Consider the following 20543-nt stretch of genomic DNA (forward strand, 5'->3'; position numbering starts at 1 on the left):
GACAGTAGTCGTGTGCGGAATGATTTAACACTACAGTTTTCTCGACATCCACTTGGAAAGTTTCTATTTAAAGTAGTAGTTTGGATTCCTTCATTCTCAGCTATTTGGGCCTTTTTTTCCTCTGGATCTTGAAATCTTTCAAAACAGTCTCAAACAGCAAATATTTTCAGGCCAAAGGGAGAAGATATGTGATTTTTTAAATTCAAGAATTCTTAATTATCATGATAAATTTAAACATACACATATTAATAAATCACATGTGTGTATGTAACACCATTTGATAAGTTGCCACTTTCTGAAGCACTAGGACTTTCTCATTAGGCTATAATAATTTGACAAAAATAGTAAGTGGCCTAAAATGAATATTATTAAAAGATATGATTGTCATTATATTTTTTAAAAATATGTACCTTTCAGGTAGTAAGTTCTCTGTCACTGGAAATGCTCTAGCATTTAATGTCAGATACAGGTGATATTTTTAAAATATTCCAGTGTGTGATCAGAGAGACATTGGTCTCACTCTTTCAAAGCCATCGAGGACCAAAGTTGCTGGACTTAAGGCAAATGGATCCTGTTTCATGCACTGGCCCTGAAATCCTGAAATCGAGGCTGCTCTCTTTGGCTCCTCACTTGAGCTCCCATTGGCCATTTTTGTTATTGGGCCGCTCAACTCCCAACAGCCTGTCTTTCGAGACCTTCTTCTTAATCGTGGTGTTTTGCTAATATTCAGTAGCATTTTTCTGGAGCATGGCTTTGCTTTCAGACCTGCTCCATCTCACCCTCATCTGAGAGTTCCTGGTGAGGGAGTTTGGTCTAAAATTACCTTCAACAACCCTTTAAAAACTAAGATTTTTATGACCGTGTGAAAGCATGAATAGTCAGGATTAAACCCATTCAATCATCAGTGATATAAACAGACTGCATTCAGGCACCACTCCTCATAAAGTTGCAAAGACCCAAACAGGAATGTTCCCTGAAAAAGCACAGCCAAAGTCTTTCACTAAAGGATCAGCTATACCTAGAAACCATAAAGAAGAGCCAGGCATCAAAATCACATTTGTGGTAACTCCAGAGATTAACTCTGTCATGATTGTCCTCTTTAAATATGAATAAAAACACTAACTATGGTCAATATTCATTTTGCATTATAGAGTCCTAGGGAAGATGAGATTTATTTTATTTCTTATTCCACATCAATGTTTCTACATGATTCGAGATATCGGATTACCTCATTCTTGAAAACATACAAATGGCCACAAATGACTAAAATATTTTCCAGTTTAAATGTTGTCCAAACATTTATGAATAACTACAAAAATAATTTTAAAATTAAAGGTGCCTCCTGATTGGTCACATGGAAATAAGACGTTGATATTAACAACATTTTAAAGAACCCTACACCCAAGAGATAATTTGAACTCGCAATAGCAACTCAATAGCTGTGTGAGTAAAGAACATTTTTTTCCACATAGTTTTGTTTTCTTTAAGATTCTCCAGAGGTATTTCTGCACCACAACTCATGTTTTTAAAAATACCAAGGCTGTCATGATACATACCGAAGCAGTGAAGCATCTCCCACCCAGGGCTTTCTGATATGTTTTACTGCATGTTACCATGTCTCTTCAATGATCAAAAATTCATTTGATTTTCCTCACCAAATTCCTGAATGTCTACAAAAGCAGGTGGTGGGGGAGAAGACTTTACATATTCCTATCCCACAAATCAAAGTACAAGTTTTATCTTGAGCAAAATTCCAGTCTGCCTTACCCCCAAAGTTTTAAAGAAATGTGTGAGGTTTATCCACGAAACTCCAACTGAAAACATAAGGCATGAGAATCATTTCTCAGCAGCCAACTGATGAAACTGCTCTCGAGTTTATTTGTATTGCTCTTATCCTGCTTGAATAGGATTGAAAATGCCAGCCCCTTCTTGCCGCCCAACCCAGAATGCTGAATAGCAGTTTCTGCTACAGTCAAATCAGTTTAGTGTAAAACTACCAATAACCCAAGAATTGTGTAGAATCCAACTACTTCAGCCATTAACAAAAATTGTCTTTCAAATATGCAGAACCATGGACCAAGATAACATATTTGATTATTTACCAGAGTAACAGCCGCCGAAATGAAGACTCAGGCTAGCCTGTAACACGTGCTTTCCATAAGGAGCACAACCTTAGTCAGAGTGGAACAGAGCTGGGTGGGTGTAATTACCCCACTCACTGAGCCCCAACTTCCTTACAATATCACACATTATGGTTAAAATACAGACTCAGCCTGTGCAACTAAATATATTCCACATTTCTGTGATCAGCCAGCCTGTCATATTCTCAAGCAATCAGAAGTATTGGCAAGTAAAGGATTTCATTTTCTGGACATTTATATCCATTTCTGGCCAGAGAAATAGAATTTTCTAGAAAGTACTGTCCAAAACTATATTCTTGAAGAATCACCTATATTAAAGGAGCTATTTCTACACAATCAATTTTATTCCTGGGGTTAGTTTTTTGCATGTAACAACATTAAAAAAATTTTGATGGTGTCTTGAAAAATATAATAAACAAGTAACAAATTCACAAATACACAAATTTTTTCTAATATCCTGTTTTTTATTATTTAAAAAACACTCATGTTTTCTCCAAACCAATTTTGCTTCAAATACTTCATAGAAAAAAATAATTCAAGCAGTCAGAAAATAACTCAGATGCTTTTATTTCAAATAAGCTTGGTCACTAGGGAACTGTTACTTTACAGTGAGCTGTTGTCAAATAGAAATTCGAATCACCTTGCTACCCATTTCACGAGAGTCCATAATAGTCAGACACACATGACCTTCCAAAGTGAGTTTATTTTGGATTACAGCTTCATTCCCCAAAGATTTGGATATTTAACAAGGAATTACTACTGACTTAAATAAGTTCGCAAAAGATACTAAGTAGGCTGCACATGCTGCATACACAAACACGCAGAGGTACTCGTGATGGCCAACATTCCTGTAAACGCGTGATTCATTTTAGCCTGATTAGCAGCGGTTTTCAAAATGGCTCCACTAATCCTCACACAACCACCCCCCACCTCAACCCAGAACCAACAAAATCTTCAGCTTATTTAAACCTGAAACTTGAGAAAATAATCTTGTACTCTATTGGAACCCCAAATGCAGCTGTAGGTATCCCTCTGAGACCTTCACAGGGTTGGTAGACACCTTAGTAAAAGAGTTTTATTAGCATTTAATTTACTTAATTTTGAAGGGATTAGACGAAATGTTAGCATAACTGACTGCGATCCACATTCCACAATCACAGCCCCAATACCATGGCTTCTTCCAAGAAAAGGCCCGTGTATTTTGAGAATGGCTTTATATAGTCAGCAGGTTTTGCAGCCTGAGGTTTCTCTGGAAGGGAAAAAAAAAAAAAAAAGATGAATAATTTGAGGTTTTTCAGCTAACTAGCTACTTAAGAAGGAAGCAGTCATAAGCCAAAACCTCAGTGAATCATGTCAACCTGTTTAAAGGCAAATCCATGCCTTTAATTCCCATTCCTATCTGAAAAGAAATTATTATTCTCAATTTATTATACAAGTTTATGTTCATTGCCATGCATCATAAGGGTTAGGTACTAAATTAGAATACATTTAGAAAAAAACTTTCAGGTCATAACTGAGAATTTAAACAGCTTTTCTTATTTCACTGGTGTACTAGAAAAGCATTAACCCTTGCAATAAGGCCTTCCAGGCTCAATTTTTCTGGGCATTAATCGGCCAGAACCCACGTATCTCACATACACACACAAAAATAATCTTGATGAAATGCATTTTTTACTCATTGCCTCCTATGTAGCTGATATCTTATGTACCAATGTATAATGGACACAGTAATTCCAGAGATTATTTCCAGCCAAGAAATTAATTGTGAATCATGAAAGGGAAAAAAAAAATCATCCCTCCAAACAAAGAAAATTACCTGCTGGTTTCATACAAATCAGAGCTGGCATTTGCGGCAGAGGATTCCAGCTTTTCAGTGCAGCATCCAGTGAAGCTGGCATCTGATGACAGTGAGCACGTTGCCAGTATCAGCTTCACGCCAACCCTATCACTAGTCGGGCTGGCAGCCCCGAAATAAAACAAAGACCAGATTACCGGCCTTGAAAATATCAAGAGGGAGGAACTGCTGCTTAAGAGGCATTTAAATAATCTTCCTATGTTTCTTAACAAGATTATCCCTAAAAGCCCCTGAGAAACCAACTCCTTTCCACCCCACGTTCTGTGCTGTCCCGGTTAGAAAGCTTCATTTGGACCTATTCTTCGTGTACCTCTCCACCAAGTGTAGGAGCCGGGCCCCACCAGCTTGACTTGTCGCTCTTAATGAGGACGTTGTCAGACAGCCGAAATCTCGCTGGGAGACCGCAGTTTAATACACCTCTCGTCCAGGCCAACAGGAGAAACTGGCTGTGTTGGTACATGTGGGGGCTGAATGCATGTCCCTTTTATTGACCTAGCATTTTCCTTTCATGGGTACACACATCTACCCAGCAAACCTATGAAGCAAAATGTGGGTCATTTTACTCGTTTACTGTTGGAAAAAAATGAGACTGCAAGAGCCAGGTGATCTGCTAGTGAGGGTTTGTCCCACTTCCCATCACCACATCTCTACCCAGGAGCGCATCTAAAAGCCTTTGCTTTAAAACTGTGAATGTGATCAATTTACACAATGTCTCCATGGCAAGGGCGTGAGAGAATCATACAGTCTAGTCATGTTCACCATCCAAATGGATGGCATTTAGCACTTTAGATTCCAAAGTCAACTAGAAGAACTACTGGTATACCACTCCACGGTGGTGGGTGACCCATCCCAATACCATCTTCGCACAGCTAATGGTGGCATGTAGGATAGAGCTCCCCTTCCAACCAAATCCTGGCAATTCTATTAATTAGTTTTAAATATGTATATATATTTCCTTGTAAATGCCTATCATTCTACTAAATGACTTCCCAGAAAGAATTTTAAATCACAGAAAATCTAGACCATTAGTGGGAATAGCCATATTACCTCGAAGTTTCCTCTCCTAAGTAAGAATTTAAGAGTTTCCTAACATGTTCTACAGAACACTATAAAGAATTGCTTTTAGGATGACAACACATAACTATAAACTGGGAGAATGGAGGTCAGGCCTTTTTCTACACACGTAGCCATAGTCTATAAAATCTGCTGATGAAAAGACCCCCAAAAAGATAAGACATAGATTCTAAAAATGGAGAAACATAGACCAACTCTGCCATGGGATATTGAATTTCTAATTTTAATGTTATTCCTAAATTGCTCAGAAACATTGTTTGTCTTTAATTATTATAATATTCTCATTCAATTAAAAAAATTAGGTGCTGTAATTCAGACTTTTAATTAAGCAAATTAGCTTTTGACATTTTCTTGGAAAAAGATGTTCCCAATGTGGCTTTTTCCCTTTACTTACAATTAAACATTCCTTAGCTCTATTTAAATACTCTGGTAAGAAGTATGCATTTTATAGCAATGTGCCAACTTTTTTCAGACACTGACCAGGCAGCTGTTAACCTCGGGCATCGTATATTTTCGGGAGAGGTGGAAACTGTGTTGAATCTGAATGACCTTTTCATGGTGATAGATGCAAATACCACAACTATACCCGTAGAAACATCATTTTTCGATTCTCGAGACAAACCCTGCTGGTACTCCTAGAACTGCTGTTTCCTTTCCTGAAGCAGAGCAAATCCTTGCCATACCTAAGTATGTCTTAACTTTGCTTTCATGTCTCAACTATCAATTTTCTGCTGCCACATTCCTGTTGCTTCTGTTACTTGAAGTTGTCAGAGGAAAAAGTTAACTCTGTCATGGAACAAAGGCCTTTTTATATTTGTCTGAAGTGTAGCTGGAGGAGCCCTGTGAAATGAGCATTAACTACAGGTGAAGTATCACCTTTACCATATTTATTATGTCTCATGATATCACACTATTCCTAGTAATTGGTAGGGGACAAACGAAGGCTGCCATCAACTACAGAGAGACTGTCAACAATATCTTCTCACTGCCTCTGTCATTCGAGTGTTTGTTTTTATGATGGAGCTGTTGAGTCTCACCCTTGTAGCTCAGCAAAGATGTCTTTATATTTTAGCAAAAAAAAAAAAAATAATAATAATAATAATGCTTTGTTTCTTTTGTAGTAAGTATCCACTCTGACGTTCCTCTAATTAAGAAGTTAGACTTTTGAAGCATCTTCTGTTTGTTACCGGGGTACAAAAGCTTCAATAGAATGAAGATGGTTAGTGGAGCGAGGTCTTGAGTTGAACCCGTCTGCCTCCTCGCATAAGCCCTTCATTGAAATGCCCCTTCAGTTTGGGCAACCTGACTCAGTTCAGGGGCATGGAGAATTGATCTTTTATGACCCATAAAATATTTGCTCCTCCAAAAAGAATGAAGGAAATAAAACACAAATGATTGTGCACATGAGTGTTTGTGCCTATTTGAAATCAAGAGTGTTGATATGCAATACTGGTCCTATCATCAGGGAAAAGAAAAAACATTTTAAAGAGCTCTTTTTAAAAAAAGGTTCCACTTCATTTTATAAAACCTGAAAAACTCTGGAAGTATATGTAGGTATTCATCTTTGAAGTCACCTGCTCAGTCAAACATCCTTAGCTGTATATCTGTGGTTTCGAATGTTTGCTTTTGTAAGAAAACAATTCTAACCTTATGAGACTGTCAACTCTGCAGAATAAGATCAGCTAACTAAAAGCTTTTGCTTTAGTTTTTCAACAATGCAATAGACAAAAAATGAAAAGGAAGACTAGGACAAGAATAACATGGTATTCAGACAACTCGAATGAATATGGGAAAAGAAAATTATACTACTGAAGCCATTGAATAATGGTTTGTGATCTTATCAATTTTCATAAATTAAGCAGGTTGAAACTGGTCAGTGTTTAGCTAGCAAATTTGAGTGACTAAAGAGACTGATGAAAGGCAAATACCATCAAGTCTATTTTATCTGTGGGCAGGTTTACCAACCCTCAGGTTAGCAATGCTATCCGATCTCTTGCCCACCAACAGGCTTTTGTGTTGTTCTGAAATCCCAGGCCACCTGCGGCTACTAGGAAACCTCTTCCCGGTCCCCAGTGGGTCACGCTGGCTATTTACACCAACTGAAAACCATCTCCTACGGCCAGTCACTGCAGTGAAGGAAATGAAAAGAGATTATTTCTCCCAATTCGTCATCGAGGACAGGATTCCCCAAGTTTTGATGTATGACACTTCTCTTTTACAAAAAGAGACATATGTATGTATTATCTCATTTAATCCTCACAACAGCACTATAAGGAAGAAACCTGTATAATTTTCATTTTAGAGGTGAAGACAGTAATTTCAAATAAATTTTGTTATTAGTGCCGCCGAGGCCATTCCAACTCCTAGCGACCCTGTGTGCAGCAGAGCAGAACCCTGACCCCGGTCTTCCTGCACCATCCTCTCACCTTCCAACGCTGTATCAGACAATGCTCTGCTGCGATTCACAGGGTTTTGATGGCCAATTTTTTTCGGAAGTGGGTGGCCAGGTCCTTCTTCCTAGTCTGTCTTAGTCTAGAAGCTCCACTGAAACCTGTCCACCAGGGGTGACTCTGCTAGTATTTGAAATAGCGGTGGCGGCTTTCAGCATCACAGCGACACGCAGCTGCCACAGTATGTCAACTGACAGATGGGTAGTGTGGTTCCCTGACTAGCAAATGAACCTGGGCCATGGTCGTGAGAGTGCTGAATCTTAGCCCCTAGACCACCAGGGTTGGCTTCAAATAGATTAAAGTTGCACAAATAGTGAATGGGAGGGGTAGGATTTGAACCCATGTTGGTTTTACTTCAAAGCACTTTTGAAGAGGACACGTGTAACTTTGGTCTAGCCAGAATTTCTTTGCCTTTTCTTCTGGTACCGCCCACTTTCCTTCGTGAAACCGTCTCTTGCACTTTCCACATGGTAGAGCCAATGGTCCCAGAAGTGGCTTACCACCCAAGCTGGGCTAGTCATATTTTCCTGGGTATTTGAAAATTGAGCAAAGACCCAGGGGCAAGAAGGAAGCTCTAGTTTAGTCATCAGGTGGCCAAACCAAGAGAGCCAAAGAGCCCTTGCAGGGAGATCAACAAATTGCTCTGGTTGTTGTCTTCCCAGGGCCTGGTCGTTCAGCTCTCCCTTTGATTCCATGAGCCACTCAAGATCTTTCCTTTAAACCCTTTTCCTCGTATTATTCAGAGTTGGCTTCTGGTGCTTGAAAGCAAAGGTTACCTCCCAGAGGCTCTATCATAATGATGCTTCATAATACACATACTAGGTACTAATACCCAAGAATAAGGATGACATGCTCCAGCTCCTCAAGGAATTAGGAATCTAGATGGAGAGACACACATGTGTCTAGTCAAAGCTCTCTCTGGACTATGAAAATACATTATCTGAGCATAAATGAATGAATAACTAATTCTGTTTAGGAAACTTCAGAGAAACAGGTAGTTAACAGAGTGCAATAATTTTGTTCTCCTTAATGCGTGAGGATCCCCTAGATAAAATAGCATACCTCTTTGTTTGAAGAAGCAATAGAACTAGTTCATTGACCAATTTGTATTTTCATTCTCTCAATATTTACACGTTGAACAATTCTTCTATTCTCCTTTATTTAAGTACTATATGAAGAGAGAATTTAAAAAATAAATAAATAAACAAATAAATCTGCTTGCTCATCTCAAAGAAAGACATATGTGTGTCAAATACTTCCAGTGATGTTTTACGTACCTGCTAGACTAAGAATACTGCTCTGTATTGTAGTACAGAGAAAAGAGGACAGACTTTACAATTCAGACAGACTTGAGTTCAAGTGTGGCTCTGACACTAGCTCTGAGTATTTAGACAAGCAACTTAAGTTCTCTGAGTCTTGAGTTCTTCATTTGTAAAATAAAAATCATAATTCTTGCCTCATACACTTGTTGAAAGAGAAAACCTCTGTGTGTAGGTTAGACATCTGACATAGGTCTCACTAGGCAGGACTGACTGCGTTCCTTGCTGGAAGGTCTAGGGGAGAATTTGTTTTCTTGCCTTTCCAGTGTGTAGCGGCTGCCCACATGCCTTGATTCAAGGCTCCTTTCCATCTTCAAGCCAGCATGGCCAGTTAAATTTGCACATGGCATTACGTTGACTCTCTCTCTCTCTTCTGACTCCCCCACTTAGAAGGACCCTTGTGATTACACTGGATGCACCTGGATAATCCAGGATAATCTAGGATAATCTCTCCATCTCCAGGTCAGCTGATTAGCAACCTTAATTCCATCTGCAGCCTTAATCCCCCTTTGCCATGTAACCCGACATACTCACACAATCCAGGGAGTATGACATGAACATCTTTTAGGAGCCATTATTCCTCTTATCACAATAATGAAAAATAGAAACCATAAGCAAGCCAGCGCATACTGCATGAACTATATTCACTGTGGCCAGACCACATATTTAAGACTTATCAATATTTGGGAAGCCATCTTATTCCACACGTGCGTGTGTGCTCACTCTATGGGGTCTGGACACTGTACTCTAGACAAATTTTAGATTATAGAAAGATACTAGCACCTGTTTTCTATGACTTTACTTAACTGGCATTATGTTTCTATTTAGAAAGTCTATTCTTTCTGTGTACATATATTAAAATTAGTATCATACAACTTGTCTTTTTTTTTTTCATCACTTTGGCCTAATATACTTTCCTGCCTTTAAGAAATCTTGCAGAACTAGTTATCATATTTTAACATTCCCTAAAATACACTCTGAAATCAATGAAGTGCCTAATAAATACCAATAGCTGAAACAAAAATGTTTCCTTAAAATGAGCTTAATGGTTTGCCTGTGTACTGATAAAAAGTGTTCAGGAAAGTAATTAACAGGATATTTTCTTAATTAACTTCCAAATTGTTAGTTGCAATATAAAATACAATCAGTTGTATGCGGTCTTCAGAACACTTTGCTTAATAGGGAAATGCTGGATGAGGGGGATATATAAGAGAAAGAAAAGCCATCAGAACACCTTTCTTTCATCTTTCACCTCTCTTTGAAATTATACTTAAAAAATCATAATGTTACCATGTATAATTAGTAACAGGCCTTTACCAGCAAAATAAAGCTGCTCCCCCAAATGATATCAGGTCCATGATTAATTTGTCCCTGAAATGAAAATTATTTCTGCACATTTACAGAAAAAGTAGGGTACTAAACTTTGGTAAAAACTGCAATCAAGTTCTTCACCCCGCAGCAATGCTGTGTGTGGTATGAATGCCTCTATGGGTGAATAAAAACGAAAGCCACTGAAACTCTTTCATCTCAACTGCTGTGTCAGTGTTTTTCTTCATTATTGCCGCCATCTAAGGAGACTTTTCAGATGCCTTTCTCCCTAACCACCTTCACTGTGAAATTGCGCCGCCACAGGCACACAGGCACACTGTATGTATATCTGTGCTTTACACATAAAAAGAGTGAGATATTTTCACCACTGCCACCTCCCCCCCCAACCCCACCCCCCGCCCCAGGAACTGAAATCGCCTTGTGGAGAATGATGCAGATGTGATCCCTGCCTACATTCACTGGCTAATTCACCCCACAAAGGTTTCTCGGGTGCTTACTCCGTGCCAGGCACAAAACAGTCAACAACCCCATTCTCATTTTGGTAAGACAGACAGAGCAAGCACACCAATAATACATAATGCATCCCAATATTGATTTTAAGAAAATGTCAAGAACAAGAAAATGTTTCGGTGGGTAATTTCTTTTATAATTAAACAAAAAAAGTTTCTTGCCTGCAGCACTCCCTTGCTGTCCTGTTAAGGAAACTGTGGCTCCTTGAAGGCAGCAGGAGAGGCTGACATCAACAGCGGGGCTCCGCAGAGGCCTCAGCTCCCCACAGCTCTGGGTTTGCAGAGCTCCCGAGCACCTGCACCAGCCCACGAGCCCCATCGCGGTCGCAGAGGGGTCTGCCTCGGTCGGTCTGTTCTTCCTCCAGCCTGCCTCCTGGGAGGCATAGGAACTTGGAGGAAAGACAATTGACTCCCAGGACAGGAGAGATAAGTAAGGATTGACTATGTGAAGCTGGCCAGATTCCTCTTTTTTCAGTTACAAGTGTTAAAAACATAACAACAGAATCTATAATCCATATTCGTTTTTAAAATATTTGGGGACTGTCATATAGATAGAGTCTGATGTAAAAAAAATGACCATATACTATAAGGAAAGATCTCTGGCATGTTCCAACAGTTATTTTTAAGTATAATACATTACAGTGTATGATCCACTGATAAAATTTAGAATATTAAGAGAAGTAGAAAAAGTGCATGACTCAGAGGCCCGTTCCTCTAATAGAAGCAAATTTAACATTTAGTTTGAAGCCTGGGGGAGTAGACGTCTTCAGGAAACAGAAAGCAGGAGGCACAGAGAATTGAAAGTCTCCAGGAGTCAGTGGAGGGCTCGCTGGAGGTGCAGGGAAAGGGATGTAGTCTGAGGGTCTGAGGCATGAGCCTGGCAGGACACCAGTGGTCAGTGGAGCACCACAGCCACTGCCAGTGGTCAGGACACTGCCCTAAACAGCAGTGAGTCATGTTCTGGTTTTCCGCAGACCAGCCATGAGGCTGCGAGATATCTTTTCTGTCTTTATTACACTAAACACTCATTCACTGAGATACCCAGGTTGTGTCTCTCTTCCTTGAACCTGCAAATAATTTAACTCAACACGTGACTTGTCAACTGGTTATACTTCTAAATGAATCCCATTTTATTCAACAATTTGATTCAGATATGAAAAATAAGTTCTGTTTATTTTCCCTCTCTCTTAAAAATAATTTCTTTTCTTTGATATAGCCAAGTACTTTCAACACGACCACCCTTTCTGTCTTGGAGTGTGGCCAGCTAGCTAGTGAACCAGTAAGATAACCAGGACAAGGTCTAAATGGGAAAATCTAGAAATGAGATAACTTGGCTTGAGGCTCTCGGGCATGGAGCAAAGGGCCATGAAGTCCACCTGGGAAAAGCATAGAAGGACAATAGGCCAAAATCTGGCTAAACAGGAGGCACAGAGCAAGATGGAACCAAGAACAGGCGTCATAGAAAGTCACTTAGGGTGTGGATCCTGGGTCCCCACTGTGGGATGAATACTGCTTCTCCCACTTACTGCTGCAAACCTGGGCTTATCTGACTTTTGCGTGCCTCAGTTTCCTCTTTTGTACCATGTGGATAATAGCCGTGCTGACCTCATGGTGTTGTTAGGTAGTAAATACAATTGATTAATTAATTATTAGTAATGTATTTGGGACAGTGCCTTTTACATAATACTATGTATAAGCATTTATTAAATAAATTAAGTGAATAAATCAGATTAGTAGAGAATCTGGGGGGTGGGCCCCGTGGCTTAGTGGTTAAGTGCGCGAGTTCTGCTACTGGCGGCCCAGGTTCAGATCCCAGGCGCACACCGATGCACTGCTTTTCTGGCCATGCTGAGGTAGCATCCCACATACAGCAACTAGAAGGATGTGCAACTATGGCATACAACTATCTACTGGGGCTTTGGGGAGAAAAAGGGAAAAAAAGGAGGAGGATTGGCAATGGAAGTTAACTCAGGGCCAGTCTTCCTCAGCAAAAAGAGAAGGATTGGGATGGATGTCAGCTCAGGGCTGATCTTCCTCATAAAAAAAAAAAAAAAAGAATCTGAAAGAATAACGTCCAGGGTGTGGTGCCCCAGAGAACACGACTCTTCTGGGGAAGCCCCTGGCTAAATCTTGAGTGGAAAATAGCAGTTAAGGGTACCCATCCAGGTCAGATTTTAGTGGACACTAAAAAACAAAAAAGAGGAAAATGTTTATACATTGAGAGCGTGTTTTTAGAGACCACATGGTGATTGGAATTCCCATCACGGAGTGTAAGGTTCGTCACCATTCATGTCGGTGCATTTCACACCAAGTCCCCCAGGAGGTTAGTTCTGTAGAATACTGCCACTGTCAGCGCACTCCCTTACCAGTGCTCCTGAGAATAGGTGACCTACAAAACTAGTGTTCTGACTATGGGGTTAGAGGGATAATTTTCATCAACAACAACAACTACAACAACAAAATACTCCACCAGGGACTGGTGTGAGCAGCAAGCAAAACTCCCATCTTATCGATCTGTTTCTCTTATTTACGACATTTTGCGAAGTAGAAAGATTTACATTCACGTTTTCTCACTGCCATGCTACCAGCATTCATACTATGTCCCAGAAAAATGGCATTGGTGGGGCTCCTGTGCCCTAAGGAATCTGTAGACCATTCGAGGACCTCTGTTTGCCTGAGCAGAGACTCGTCTTGAGTCACCCTGAAATTATATGCAGACCCATTTTTCTCTCACTGCAATCATTTTTTCCTTTCCCATCTTTTTCCTGTTTTACTACATTTCTACATGAGGTAATGTGTCAGTTCTTTATTCTTATTTAAAATATATTTACTATATTCCAAGCACCATGCTAGCTAGCCTCTGGCACAATAATAGTGGACAATGGATATTCACTGTCTCGTGCATGGAATATACGGAGAGGTGTATTAGTCAGGGTTCTCCAGAGAAACAGAACCAATAGGGTGTGGGTAGACAGACAGATGAACAGAGAGATAGATACACGGATGCGTGAGATTTATTTTAAGGAATTGGCTGGATTGTGGAGGCTGGCCAGTCCAAAATCTGCAGGGTAGACCAACAAACTGGAGACCCAGGGATGAGTCAACGCTGCAATTTGTCTGAAGACAATCTGGAGGCAGAATTCCTTCTTCCTTGGGGGATTCTCAGTCTTTTCTCCTAAGGCCTTCAACTGATTAGATGACGTCCACTCACATTATGGAAGATAATCTGCTTTACTCAAAGTCTATTGATTTAAATGTTAACCTTGTCTAAAATATATCTTCACAGCAATACCTAGACTACAGTTTGACCAAATATCTGAGTACTGTGGCCTAGCTGAGTTGGCACACAAAGTTAACCATCACAAGTGGTAAACAGGCATTTTGCATTCAGAGTGAAGAAGCCTACAGAAGAAACACACGGCGCTGTCCAAACACAAAGGAGAAGCACTACCTCAGACTCCAGTGGTCACAGGAGGTTTCCCCAAAGTGTAACATCTGATCCAGGGCAACATTCAGATATAAGGGGTGATATGTACTGAAGTCCAGTGGGAGAAGTCACAGGGCACACGAAAAGACCTGAAAGTTTCTTTCTATTTTCAGAACTACAGGAGTCATGAGACAACGAGCTAAGGAGAGAGACAGGGCTAGCTCCTGAAAGGTTCCATTAACCATGTCAAGGACTTAGATTTTTTCCCAAAGGCAAGGGGCAGTCATTGAAAGGCTAATAAGAAGTTATATGATGAGAATTATGTTGTGTATAATGACTTTCATTGTATTGTGAGAATTCGATTTAGGGTAGCAAGCAGAAAGTCCCTTTAGGAGTAAGTTGAGATAATTAGGATGAGTTGTTATGGTGACCTGTTTGTGAGTATTCCCTAAGGCAGGGTTCAGCAAATATTTCCTATAAAGGGCCAGATAGTAAGTATTTTAAGCTCTATGGACCATATGTTCTCCATCACCAAAACTCAACTTCACAGTTGTAGCGTAAAAAACGTTGTAGCCTATAAAACTTTATTCACAAGAAGAAGAGTGGGCCAGATTTGATCTGCAGGTCATAGTTTGTTAACAGCTGGTCTAGAGGAATGGAGAGCCATGGAAGGATTCAAGAATTGTTTAGGAGAGAGAACCAACATGAAGTAGTGACCAATAATGTGTGAGCAAGGCGAGGGGAGGAAGCATCAAGAATGATCCATTTAGGAATGCATCCAAGTGAAGATGTTCGGTTAATGCTTGAACACAATAGCCTAGAACTCGGAAAAGAAGTCTAGACTGAAGGGTTAGAGTTGGGAGTTGTTTGCATATAGATGCTCAATGAAGCGTAATTTGCTCAATGAAGCTCAAATAAGTTGTCTAGGGGGAAAGAGTGGCTGGAGAATGGAAGAAACGTCAGAAAAGACATCAAATAACACCTAGCGTTTGAGAGATGTACAATGGAAGAGAAATTAACAAAGGTGACTAAAAAAGAGTGCTCAGAGAGGAAAGAAGAAAAATAAAATCTTGATATCCAAGAGAACGGTGCTTTAAGATTTGAGAGAACCAGCACCGTCAAATGCTCCTGTGAATGCTAGCATGTTCTGACCCAAAAACATGAATGGATTTAGTAGGAAGGAGAGGTTTGGTGAGCGTGGCCTGCTGGGTTTCCCAGCGGAATAGTGAAGGAGGAATCCACCGCCAATGCCTTTGCAGACGCCTTCCCTACCATGACTCAGCAGCACCGCCAACACCCAGCTAGTTTGCTTTTGATCATCACATGACATAAACCTTATTGCATTTTGTTCTTTTGCTCCACTCCATGCAATTCTTAGTTGCAGTGCAATCTTAAAGAGACAGTGTGGAAAAACCTTAACCAGATACAATTTTACTCCAAGCATTATTTTCAGAATCTCATCTTAAGGATCTACCCCTACAATGTCACATTGCCAAATGAAAACTGGAAGGAAAAAAACCTTACTGAGTTTTTCAGTTATTTTAATACTCAGGATAGTATGTGTGAACTATGTGGTGCATGATATCCCTTGGAAAACAGAAGTTTACTTGAAAAACAATATATTGTCATTATTACAATTATTAAAATAGATTTCTATATCTTTAGATTATTACATATTTTACATGCAGAACATATCCATGTGTGCGTGCATGTGTGTGCACACTGTGCTTTGTTAGCATTAAGTAAACACAAAGAAAAGTTCTGCTTTAATTAATAGGTGTAGGATAAAAGTCTGATGAGGAAATTTTATTTTTAAATATCTTTTATTAAGGGAAACCCGTCACAGTTTTTTTCAGCTGCTCCTTTCAGCCTCTCCTGCTTGCTCTGAAGTCGCTGGTATAAACAATATCCTTTCTCTTCACACCTTTCTTGAAGCTCGTGGGGGTGGAGGTAGAAAGAAATCTATGCAGAGAGAGCAAAGATGTGCAAAGCTCTTTTCCTTCACAGCCCTGATCGAAAGCAGTGTTCATTCTGCACTGGCTCCGCAAAGACAAGAGGCCACATTGCAGACACAGCTATCACTCCCGACATTAATCAGCTCTTCACTTGAGAAGAAGAGGAAAGAAACATGAGAGTAATTTTAACTACTGTAGAGAAGTTATATTTTTCATAAGTTCAAAACAACTTTTGAGGTTTTCAAACATTCAAGTAACCTTAAATGTATTCATTTTATTTCGTCATCAGTTACTTTCAGAAAGAAATATATATTTCCTATTAAACTAAAGACAGCTCATGGATTTTTTCTTTTTTTTTTTTGCTTGAGAAAGATTGTCCCTGAGCTAACATCTGTGCCAGTCCTCCTCTATTTCGTATGTGGCACACCTCCACAGCATGGCTTGATAAGCTCTGTGTAGGTCCCCGCCCAGGATCCGAACCCACGAACCCCAGGCTGCCAAAGCAGAGTGCTCGAACCTAACCACTATGCCATCGTGCCAGCCCCTCATGGATTATCATTTTAAATGGCAGATTAAAAATTTATGTTTATTAAATGGGAAAGTCCAGAAAATATCTTCCTACTGATTAAATAATCTTTAGAATTAGACATACATGAAGAAACTTTAGACCCTTATGTCTAATTTCCCTCGAAAATGAAATGGAGTTCAGTACCACACTGCACATAATGACTTTTAAGAGTGCATCATTTTACAACTGTATCTTGGCTATTAATTTACTTTAAAATAAATTACAATAATGGGATTTTTTTCAACATTATGTGTAAATTAAAATTTTTTCCATTGGTCTCAAAATAAGTTTACAATCATTTTAATAATAAAAATTTGATCAGAAATGAAATGAAAAGCTTGAATTTCATTATGTATAAGTCAATTTCTTTCTTTATTAGAATTACTTCACAAAAGGTATTAGGTAATTACCCTGTTATATTATAATTCATGCACATAAAATATCTCAGCAACAAAGGTTAATTGAAGCTCCCTCCTCATCATTGTAAATGTCTCTAAACTGCTTTGTCTCGGGCAAATTAAAACAAAAGATATTCTTTAATAAATACTCAGAGAAGATTGATAACAGAGCAATGCTAACCTCATAAATGATGTTCCCTGACATGTGTAAAGTTTAATTTTAAATATTCAGCAATTATTTTCCAGACTTGTTTCATATCCAGCATAATGCACGCAGAGAGAGCAAATAAATTTATGAACCATATTTTATTTTCTTAAAATAAAAATCTAAGAGAGAAATAAAAATTATTAAGTATATTTCTAGTAGTTTGATTTTACCATGTACTATTTACTTCTTTGTTCTTTCCTTAAGATTTAATTCTAAACTTGTGCAAATAATCAGCAATATAAAAATGACTTTTTCTAACATATTAACAGTTTTATCATATTTTCCTGATTTTTGTTATTTAATAATGGAAACTTCTACTTAATTTGTTAGGTTTTTCTTTGTTGTTGTTAACTTTTTAAAAGTAACCTGAGTAAAAATATGTAGTGATTTGTCCCTTTATTTAGAAAAAAACAAAACATTAGTTGCATTTGTGTTGTATGTATGTTATATATGTATGTTCCTGACATGTATTGTCAGGAACAAATGTGGTATTATATGTCTCATGGGAGCAGGAAGAAGAGATGAGCTAATAGGATTCCTTTGGAACTTTCTTTTATTAACATTAAACATTCCTTTGCTTATTATAAAGCCCACTACATATGATTTCAGGAAAATAAAAGCAGTTATGAAAAGAAAATCACAAGGAAATAATTATAAGTTTTCACCTATAACAGAAGATTAATTTTAAACTGAACATCAGTGTAAATAGAAAAATAAAAAATATCTTTAAACGTCCCAACCCAAACTTCAAAGGATTGACAGAAATAACCAATACAATTAGGTACCTGGTGGCAGAAGGGACAGGGAACTTTGCCTAGATTATCACATGAATGGTTAAAATAAAATAAGAAGTGCTTACAAATATTTATGGATTAATATTATTAATAAAGTTACTTTTCCCCCTTTCTTTCATCTGAAACCCAGTCTTACTTCAAGCCTTCATGAGACAAGAAATGCCTGAATTTATCAAGAGAGTAAAAAGAAATAAGTTCTTATTAACACAAAGAAAACCAGCAGTCAGTAGGACACTGCAGTTCACAGAGACATTTTATCCGTGATTTACATTTGTTAAATTTCAAGAGCATATATTTTCCAGCACCTTTGTTGTCAAGGTTTATTTATGAAGATGTGGCTTGCTCCTCAATGGAACTTCAAGCACTTTTTTTTTAACTTAATCCACCAGGGCCAGGAAGTGGAATCTTGATTGGAAGGTTCTGTCAAAGCTCATTTGAGTGATGGTTGCACTTTTCATCAGCATAATCCATAATCCCCCCTCCCATTGGCCGCCATGATTCATGGTCACAGCCACACACACACCCTCTCCCGGGCTCAGGGAAGGAGCCCATCTCACAGAAAAAAGATGCTTCTGCATCCAATCCTGGAGCTATTTGCAAGCTCCTGCAGTTGATATATAGGCTGATGTTCACAAATTATCTGGTCAGAGCCTTCCTCAGAAGCACCTGTATACTGTAATTCACTGCCAAATTTACAGCTTGTCAGGAAAGCCATGCCCTTACCATGCTGTGTCAATCATGGCTCAAAGCCTTTTACTCAAAACCTTCTAGCTGTTTCTCACACTACTCGAGGAAGTTTGACATCTCATAGAATTCAAAAATGAATCCGTTTCATAGAGAAAAAGAGAGACTGAAAGGATTCCTGATTCAATGAAGATAAGATCATCGTGTTTCAATACAAAGTCCATTCGCTTATTTAGAATGCTAATGTTAATAAAATCTTTCTGATCTGAGGTCCTTTTCTTTTCTATTTTATGTATTTTATTTTTATCTTTTAATTGTGAGAGGGGACATATAAGGAACTACATTAGTCGCAAGTTAGAACTCTATTGGATGTGATGAGTTGCAATTACCAATAATGACAGAACAAGTGGTTATGTGCGCGTGTGTGTGTGTCTGTGTGTTGGACTGAGGACAGACACATCTTGATATACGCTTATCTCAGGAGAACTGAAAAGAGTAAAAGAAGTGTTTTCTGTCCCTACCAAAAGCAATGTTACTGACATGAGAATCACTGGCGTTATACCCTTGGGCTTTTTAACAGGAAATGCCACCACATTGTGTATTCCTAAGTGTCACATCAGTGTCTGGTTTGCAGCAAGACAGGATAGGACAGGACAAAAGCCGAGCCCACATAGCATCGTAACCTGAATGGGCAGAGAGGGTGATGCCGTCAGGAACCAAGGAGTTGAAGGGTAATGGGGAGTAGGGATAGGCAGATGAGGCCAGTTTAGGAGCTAAACCCACATATGCTAGAGCCAGACAGGCTGGGTCCCATCCTTGCTGCACCACTTACTGGCTGTGCAACCTTGGAGAAGTGAATCAACCTCTCTATGCCTCAGATTCCTCATGTACAAAATCATAAGAGCAGAAGACACTTAGGTTTGTTTTGAGGATTCAATAATGCAATGTATGTTCCAGCACTTAGAACAGTTCCTTAAATCAACATTAAGTAAATCAGTTTAGTCCATGGACATCTTTCAGGGGATCCTTTCAGAGGATCCAGGAGATCAAAACTGTTTTCATAATGATATTAAGATATTACTTCCTTTTTCCTTTGTGTTGACATTTGCACTGAAGGACCGAGAACAATGGTGGGCAAAACTGCTGTCACCTTAGCTTGAATCAAGCCAGTGGGACCCAACTGAGCTAGAAGACATGGTATTCTTCACCATCATGCACTCACAATAAAAGAAACTACGTTTCATTTAAGATGTCCCTGATGGAGCAGTACAAACTATTAACTTTATACATCTCAACTTTTCCTTTCATGTCATTTTTACTATTCCCTGCAGCAAAATGAGAAGTATGAACACAGCACCTCTGTTGCATACCTAGGTATGACGGTTGTCTCAAGAAAAACACTCCACTAGACAATATTTTTTCATGGAAGACAACTTTTACTTGAAAAATGGGTAAAAAAATCCATTCAAAGTGCAAGATAGACCAATAGATTTTGATGTACCTTCTCAGGAAGTTTATTTATACAGTTTCATATTCAATATTGTAACTAATCTTTACATAATGACACTTGTTGAGTTTTGGTGTAGTATCAAAGTAGACTAACCATAATTACCTGTTCCCACAACATGTCTGTGTGAGGCTGGATTTTCTTCACATCCTTCAACCAAGACAATGTATTGCAACCAATGAAGGAGAAGCAGATATGAGAACTCAGTAGTCTTTGATTAAATCTTGACATTAAAGAGATGTACAGAAATGTAAAAAATGTCATCCTTCTTACAATTTTTTTGTTTTAGGAAATAGCTATTTTTCCTTAAAATTGTGTCATTATA

The sequence above is a fragment of the Diceros bicornis genome, chromosome 9 (assembly GCF_020826845.1).
Source record: "Diceros bicornis minor isolate mBicDic1 chromosome 9, mDicBic1.mat.cur, whole genome shotgun sequence".
NCBI classification, from domain to species: domain Eukaryota; kingdom Metazoa; phylum Chordata; class Mammalia; order Perissodactyla; family Rhinocerotidae; genus Diceros; species Diceros bicornis.